This window comes from Chiloscyllium punctatum, chromosome 29, assembly GCF_047496795.1.
Source record: "Chiloscyllium punctatum isolate Juve2018m chromosome 29, sChiPun1.3, whole genome shotgun sequence".
Lineage (NCBI taxonomy): Eukaryota > Metazoa > Chordata > Chondrichthyes > Orectolobiformes > Hemiscylliidae > Chiloscyllium > Chiloscyllium punctatum.
The window spans coordinates 19038263-19046767 of record NC_092767.1 but is presented as its reverse complement, the minus strand read 5'-3'; positions in this window follow the sequence as shown (position 1 = coordinate 19046767).

Genomic DNA, 8505 nt, shown 5'->3' with positions numbered 1-8505 from the left:
GCATGAGGCTCAATCACACCTGGGAGTTAGAGGCAGCAAAGTGGGAGGATATAAATCAGCATTGAGTTTGGAAGCCTAATAGTGCCTGGGAGTCACAGAGACGGTGACCATGTGAGGAGGCAGAGTGGAGTGGGAGCTGGAGGTTTACACGTACCTGGGAGTTACAGAGACAACCTTCTGCTGCTGGGACCTGCCTGCACTGAGTTTGAAAGAAGTGCAAGAGCCAGCACTGAAAAATCTGTAAGTTGATTGGCTGATAATAAACCGTTATTAGTGACTGTCAGTTAATTGCTGTAAGCCAGCAAATTTATTTTTCCAACTTCTGAAGTAAGGATTGAGCTCAGAAATATGAGGGAGATGTGAAATTTTGAGCCATTATAATAAATTCCCTCAGTAAGCCACAGTTGAATAAGGGACTTAACCATATTGTGATGCCCTAGATGTTAACTTCATTCTAGGTCATTAAGTAAGTTACTCTCGACATGTTGCATGTTACGACGTGCCAGCACATGTTTGTCAGAAAATGTGTTCTGTTACATTGGGAACTCATAGCCCCTGCTGGTGTCCTAGATGTAAACGAGGTCTTGGAGATCAGACAGTGACGAGAGACTCAGTGATGCTGAGAGTTCGACTGATTGCACACACACAGAACAAATCACCCTGCAGACATGACTGCGTTGAATAAGGAAGGGAATGATGGATTAGGCAATCGAAGAGAAACTGTCAGGGAATCCAGGAATAGACTGATGTCTCCCTCCCAATTCAGTTTCCCAGTTTGGAAACTGATGAAAGTGCAGGCTGCTCAGGGGAGGACAGTCAGAGCCATGTCTGTGGCACCACAAACAGCCTGACTGGACAGGAGGGGAGGGAGAAGGAAGGAGGGGCAATAGTCACAGCGGAGACTGGAAATTGAAAAAGGTTTCAGCGTGTCAGTAATTCCAGGATTGTGTGGTTAATAATGTCACTGTGTCTGCCGTACATTCGTCTGGGTGAGCAGTCAAAGGTCATGTCCATGTTGGTAGGAATGACCTGGTAGGAAGGGTGAAGTGATCTGGGAATCAGAATTTAGGGAGCTCGGTGGATGGTTGGCAAGCGAGGACTCAAATTTAGCAATCCCTGGAATACTCCCAGCGCCGTGTACAAGTAAAAACAAAATTCGGAGTTTTATGTGGATGAGAGTGTGACTGGAACGATGGTGCAGCAGGAAGTGCTTCCGATTCCAGGGACATTGGAACTGGTTCTGGGGAAGGCAGAAATTGTACAAGCTGGATGGGCTAATGTGACAGAGCTGGGACTGAATTTCTTACAGGGTGTGTGGGAGGGATTGAAAATAACTTGGCGTGTGCTTAGGATCCAAAAAGGAATAGTTGAGGAACTACCATGATTCTCAAAATAATGGGAGATACAGTTGGTACGAATTTACAACAAGTTTATCAGTCGTAGGTGGAGTAAGAAAGAAAGCCTTAATCTGAGGTACTCTGCAAGGACGTAAATACTCGGAGTGTGCGGAGGTCCAGATGCAGATTTGTGTGTCGAAATCTGATGTACTGATCACCGAAAGCTGGATCAGGGAATGGCAGGCCTTGGTGTTAAATATTGCCGGGTATAAAGGATTCAAAAATGATAGAATGGAGGGAAAAGATGAAGGTAGAAGTATTCGTTGAGATTAGCGTTAGTTAAGGAGTCCAAGAGAAAGAGGATCCATCCAAGGACAGAATGAATTTGGCTGAAGCTGCAGAACAAAAAGTGTACAATTACACTGTGAGGTACAGTCTGTCGACCAGCAATCATAGGAAAGGGTGGAGACAATAAATATGCAGGGGCATTTGAGAGCGATGACAATACTACAGATTAGTTATACTGAGAAACTTAATTTATCCAGATATTGACTGGGTTACTGGTGGTGCAGGGTCATGAGGGGCCAGTATCCCTGGATTACATGGAGGAGAGCACACTTCAGGAGTATGTATCCAGCCCAAGAGAGGATGTACTGTTGGACCTGGTCCTTGGGAAAGAGATGGGGCAAGTGGATTCAGTGTCAGTCGGGGAACGTTTTGGGGCACAGCAATCATTTTATTGTAAAGTTCAGGATGATGGTAGAGAAAGATATGCAATAATTGAGAGAGAGAAGTACCAGTTGACTGAGAGCAGCCTTCAATGGGGCAAGAATGAAGCTGGGAACTTTTCAACAAGGTCAGTGAAATAGAAGCTTTAAATCGTGTGAACCAGATCAGATGGAGCTGGGATTATGGAGATGGGGCTGCAGTGTGACCAGGACTGGGAACTGATAATCAAAGGTTTTCCCCATTTCTACAGCAAGGATAAATAGGTTAACACAGTGAAGTAGCATTGCGTATAAAGGATGGGATCAGTAATATTGTTATGCTAATCAAGTCACACACTGCTCTTCCCTGCCCTCACCCCTCATCCCTGCGTCCTATGAGATATTGATCCTATCGGATATCGGTAACCTTTGAAAACTTCAGAAAATAGCACAGTATAGAGGAGATCACTCTGTACACTGTCTGCAATGGACAAGATGTAACATTGCTTTGTCACCCCTAGTTCTGTCTCCCCAGATACTGTAGGACTTCGGGAGTAGATCCCGGCACCTTTTTAAAATGGTTTGAAAGTTTCTGCATCTACTCCGCTTCTATGTGTGACTCCCAGATCCCGACCATACTCTGGGTGAAATAACAACTTTCCTCACCACTTCACTAATATTTCAACAAATTACATTAAATATTCACCGCTGGTAATTGAGCTCTCTAACAGCAACAAGATTCGATTACTTACAGTGTGGAAACAGGCCATTCGGCCCAACAAGTCCACACCGCCCCGCCGAAGCGTACCCACCCATACCCCTACATCTACCCCTTACCTAATACTACGGGCAATTTAACATGGACAATTCACCTGACCTATACATCTTTGGAGTGTGGGAGGAAACCGGAGCACCCGGAGGAAACCCACGCAGACACGGGGAGAACGTTAAACTCCACACAGTCAGTCGCCTGAGGCGGGAATTGAACCCGGGTCTCTGGCGCTGTGAGGCAGCAGTGCTAACCACTGTGCCACCGTGCCGCCCACAAAAGGTGTTGTCTCCTTTTCTGTCCAGGTCAGTGACAATATGTGCACTCCAACCAAATCTCCTCTCAGCATCCTCCATTCCAATCTTACCCCATAACTGCACTTCCACTGTCACAGGGTGGAGAATCTCTTCTGTACCCTCTCCAGGCCAATTCCATTCTTCCATTTGATGGGGTGACCAGAACTGCACACAGTCCCCTAGCTCTGACTGAACTCATTATTTATACAGTTCCAGCATAAGCTTCCTGCTCTGAAGTTCTGTATTTTGTCTGATAGAGGAAATACTGCCATTTGCTCCATTAACGAGATTATTGATGTTTCCAACTTCCTGCATTTACCTGTCCACACTGACCATACTCTCATTTATTGTGCATTCTTCTCTATTGTTGATGTCCCCAAATGCCTTGCCTTGCACATCTCTGGGTTGTTTGCTCCATTCACCTGGATCCTATAGATTTTGTTTTTAAACAGCCTGCCATGGGATCTCTCATCAAATCCAAATAAGTCACATACAGTTACAGATTAGTGCTTGAAACCGACACAGTCAGATTAACTACTTGCGATCTTCCTTGAACAAATCCAGACTGACTGTCCTTGAGTCCCAGGGACTTCCTCAGTGACCGTTTATCCACTGTCTCAGAATTCCAGCCTCGACCTATTCAGTCAGTCCCTTACTCCACATTAGACAAAGCTGCGGTGTTAGCCGTTCTTCAGGCCTCCGGCACTATCCCCACATCCAGTAAGGATTGGATAATGTGAGTAACTATAAAGCAGGGGATTTTCGCTGGCTCCTTTAAACAGTCTGGAATACTGTGTTACCCCCTTTTAAGGATTTGAATCTTCTGTAAAGATCTCCGCTCCAAGTTTGTTGTTCCCAATATTCCATCCCTATTTTGATTCAGACAAGCAGAGGCCTAAACCATCTTATGATTTGGTGAAGTCCCATTTTAGACCAGTTTCATGGAAGGTTTCTCTCCACAAGGTGAAGTCCATTTTCTCATGATACCATCCACAATCTGCCTCGTTAACTACCTTCCCTGCCCACGTGGTCTTCCTCTCATCTGATACTAACGTGAGGATTTTCCCCTTCGTCATAACAACTGCCCGTTGCCTGGATATCCCAGAAAGCACCGGCCTCCCTGTTGCAGGGGACATTTTAAACATTGCACTCGTGGATTGTCAAGCCAAAGCTGCCCTGAACATGGCAGATGGGGTAAATCTGGGGCTTCACATATTGGACAAGTCCCTGAGGTTCTGCTGGATGGCATGGTGCAGGAGAGCAACATTATAATCCTCCAGGACTGCCAGGGAAGCCATGAAACCAGACCATGCCAGCTTCGCCCGAGGTGGACCCGTGGGTCAATGAGGTGCCAGCCTTCTGGGTGAATGCTTGGCAATGTTGGAAGGAGGTCAGTGACCTTCTCCACTCATCCAGGGCAAGTGCCACCATCTGCACTTTGTGACCTCACCCTCCCTCGCTCTGTTACTGCACCCACCTCACACCAAGGCTCATGTTCTCCCACCCTCACTGAATGCAGCACCTTCTCTCAGTCTCTCTCTAACATCTTCTCTGTCCCTCTCCCCAACTCTACCTGGTGTTTGTGCTGCCTACTTACTCACTCAGGACATCTCGCTACCATTCCCCCAGCTGTAACAAACAATTCCACCTCCCTAAAAATCGCTTGGTAATTCTCACATTTCGGAAGGAACCATCCCACACGAGAGCAGAAAGAGCCAGGAGGGATAACTAGCTCCCCAACATTCAGCTCCTCACCCCATCACCGGCGAATGATCCTGAACCTAACAACCACGAGCGGCTGTCTGACCGTACCCAATTCCCGGACTTGGATCTGAGATTCTCCTTGACTCATTACTGGACACCGTGACTGACTGTGGACAATGATATCAAGCTTCCTGGGCTTGTGTCTGTGCTAAACACTAAGACAATACTACAGACGGGTGAGCCTGGTAGCTCTGGCAGAGGGGAAACACTGCTTAGGGCAGGGTAAGGCAGGGCAATAATTCTGTGAGCATTCAAGTCAGATCAAAATGAGTGTGTACAAACACGGAGTGAGCGGCCCAGAGAGACAGCCCATGAGCTGGGTTTGTGTCTCTGAATACAATGTCCTTGAAGCAGAATTGAGTGTGTACAAACACGGAGTGAGCAGACCAGAGGGAAAGCTCATGAGCTGGATGGGTGCCCCTGAGCACAGTGTCCTTGCAGCAGCATTGCAATGAGAGTTGTCAGCGCACCCTGGGCTGCAGCATTGAAGTACAGAAGTGTACTGTCAGTGTGTCGGAGATGTGCTGGGATGACATGGTGAGGCTGGCATGTGACAGATGCCAGCATTGGAGGGTGTGGAGTACATGCAGCTTCTGTCTGTGCAGTTTCCCCCGAGATGTTGGTGTCCAAGATAGAAGGCTGCAGGAGCGAAGGGACAGATGGAGACACTAGTTACCAGCTCGGACTTACACATCCAATTGTCTATATTGAGTTTGCCCACAGTGGGAGGGAGGATATGAAGCTGCAAGTTGATTGGAGAGATTAACAGTCATGTGGCTGTTGATCATCAGTAATCATTCAGTCAACAGCTTGCCACTCCTGCGCTCAAATCTTGTTTTAAAGAACAGTCCAGCACAGAAATATGCCCTTCATCCCAGCAAGCCCGCACTGACACATGATGCCGTTCTAAAGTTAAAAAGAAAGTTTTTGCTCCAATACCCTCTATATCATTCTGTTCCCTACTTACTCATATTTGTGCCAAGATCCCTCTTCAACCTTGCTAAATTAGCTTCTTCTCCTCTATCAATGTATTCCAGGCACTTTCACGTTCTGTCTGGAACAGCAAAAATAAACTTGCTTATCATATCTCCTGAACTTTCTCCCTTTTACCTAAAACCTACGGTCCTGAGTAATTGATATTTCTACTCTGGGAAAAAGCCTCTAACTGTCATTCTATCTATGTCTCTGATAATTTTGTAAATATCTATCAGGTAGCCCCATAGCCAATGATGCCCAGGTACACACAAACCATGTGTGTTCAATTTCTCCTTCTGGCTAATACCCTCCAAACCAGACAACATCCTGGTAAACCTTTTCCATACCCTCTCCAACACTTCCACATTGTTCTGCTGCTGTGGCAACCAGTACTGTACACAATATTCTAAATGTGCCCGAACTAAGTTTCTCTCCAGCTCCAATATGACCTGCTAATTTTCATACTGCATGCTCTGATGCATGTCTGCAAGTTTGCCGTCAGTCTTCTTGATCACCCTATCCACACGTGTTACCACTTTCAGGGAACTGTGGAGCAGTACACAAAATCCTTTCGGATGTTGATGCGGCCAGTAGTTTTTCCATCCACTTTATAATTCTCTCCTGCATTAGACCTTCTAAAACGCATCACGTCACAACTGTCCAAATAAAGTTACATCTGTGTTTTCACTGTCCAAGTCTGCAGCTGACCTATATCCCGCTGTATTCTCTGGCAATCATCCTCACAAACTGCATCTCCGCCAATCTATTTACAGATCTCCAGTCACAAAAACAGTGTTCCACCACGACTCTGTCTTCTATGACCAAGCAGTTATCTATCTTACTATCCGTCTTACTAACTGAACACTGATCCTATTTCACTGAACCTTCTGCATGAGCCTGCCATAAGCAACCATATCCAAGGCCTTGCTAAAGTCCAAATGGCCAACATCCAGCCCCACACCCTCATCAATCAATTTTGTCACTTCCTCAAAATAATCAATCAAGTTTGTGAGACAGGATATTCCCCACACAACTGTGTTGCCTGTTGCGAGTAAGTCAATATTAGCGTACTGTTGGAGCTGCACTCATTCAGACAAGTGATTATTCCATCATATTCCTGACTTGAACCTTGGAGGTTAGATTAGATTCCCTACAGTGCGAAAACAGGCCCTTCAGCCCAACCAGTCCACACCAACCCTCCGAAGAGTAACCCAACCAAACACATTCCCCTGCCCTATATTTACCCTGACTAATGCACCTAACACTATGGGCAATTTAACATGGCCAATTCACCTGAACTACACATCTTTGGACTGTGAGAGGAAACCGGAGCAACCAGAGGAAACCCACGCAGACACGGGGAGAATGTGCAAACTCCATACAGACAGTCACAAGGGCCGGAATTGAACTTAGCACTTTGGTATTGTGAGGCAGCAGAGCTGAGCACTGAGCTCTTGATAGTTACTGTACAGTGGGAGGTGTGTCGGGCTGTGATGGTTACTGTACAGTGGGAGGTATGTCGGGGTGTGATGGTTACTGTACAGTGGGAGGTATGTCGGGTTGTGATGGTTACTGTACAGTGGGAGGTATGTCGGGGTGTGATGGTTACTGTGCAGTGGGAGGTATGTCGGGTTGTGATGGTTACTGTACAGTGGGAGGTATGTTGGGCCGTGATGGTTACTGTACAGTGGGAGGTATGTCGGGGTGTGATGGTTACTGTAAAGTGGGAGGTATGTTGGGCTGTGGTGGTTACTGTACAGTGGGAGGTATGTTGGGCCGTGATGGTTACTGTACAGTGGGAGGTATATCTGGGGGTGATGGTTACTGTACAGTGGCAGGTATGTCGGGTGTGAGGTTGCAGACTGAGTTGTACAGAGTTTGATTCTGATGCTGGTGATGGCCCATTGCACCTCATGGATGCTTTATAATTTGTTGCTCAATCTGTTTCACGCCTGTCCCAGTAGAAACCCACATTATGGTGAGGTGGGTCTGCAAAATGTAAAGGTAGCCCTTGCCCCCCATAAGGACTATGCAGTGACCATTCTTACCGGTATATGAAATGTAGAAGTGTATCTACAGCAGGTAGATCAGTGATGATGTGGTCAATGATATGTTTCCCTTTTACTGATTCCCCCATAACCTGCCGCAGAGCAGTCTAGCAGCTACCGGATCCAGCATCAATGCTGAGCACTGTATTGACTAGATGCCAAGAACTGCCCCCTCAGCCTGGCTATGTCCTGTCAGTGGGACAGAACCTACCAGAGAGGATGGTGAAGTTGCCAGTGACACAGTCCTGTTCACAGAATCCTGCTTTATAGGCAATATCTGACTGTTTTTTGATTAGTTCGTGGGAAATATACAACAGGTCACTTTTACATTTTGTATAATGAAGTGTTAATATCACTTTGTTTCTTACATATCTTAAAATAATCCAAACATCATTATTTTTCAATTGAAAACAATTGAAGTGAACAATAATTGAAATACCAGAGCGCACACCTAACTATTACACAATTCAGTGACTGTTGTATAACAACCGATTCATGTTTAGATCCGTGAACACACCATCTTGCAGGCAGCAAAGCTGTTGGAAATGACTTTGAGGAAAAGCCTGAATTCAGACACAGTGTTACTGGCCCTCACCATGACCAACAAAA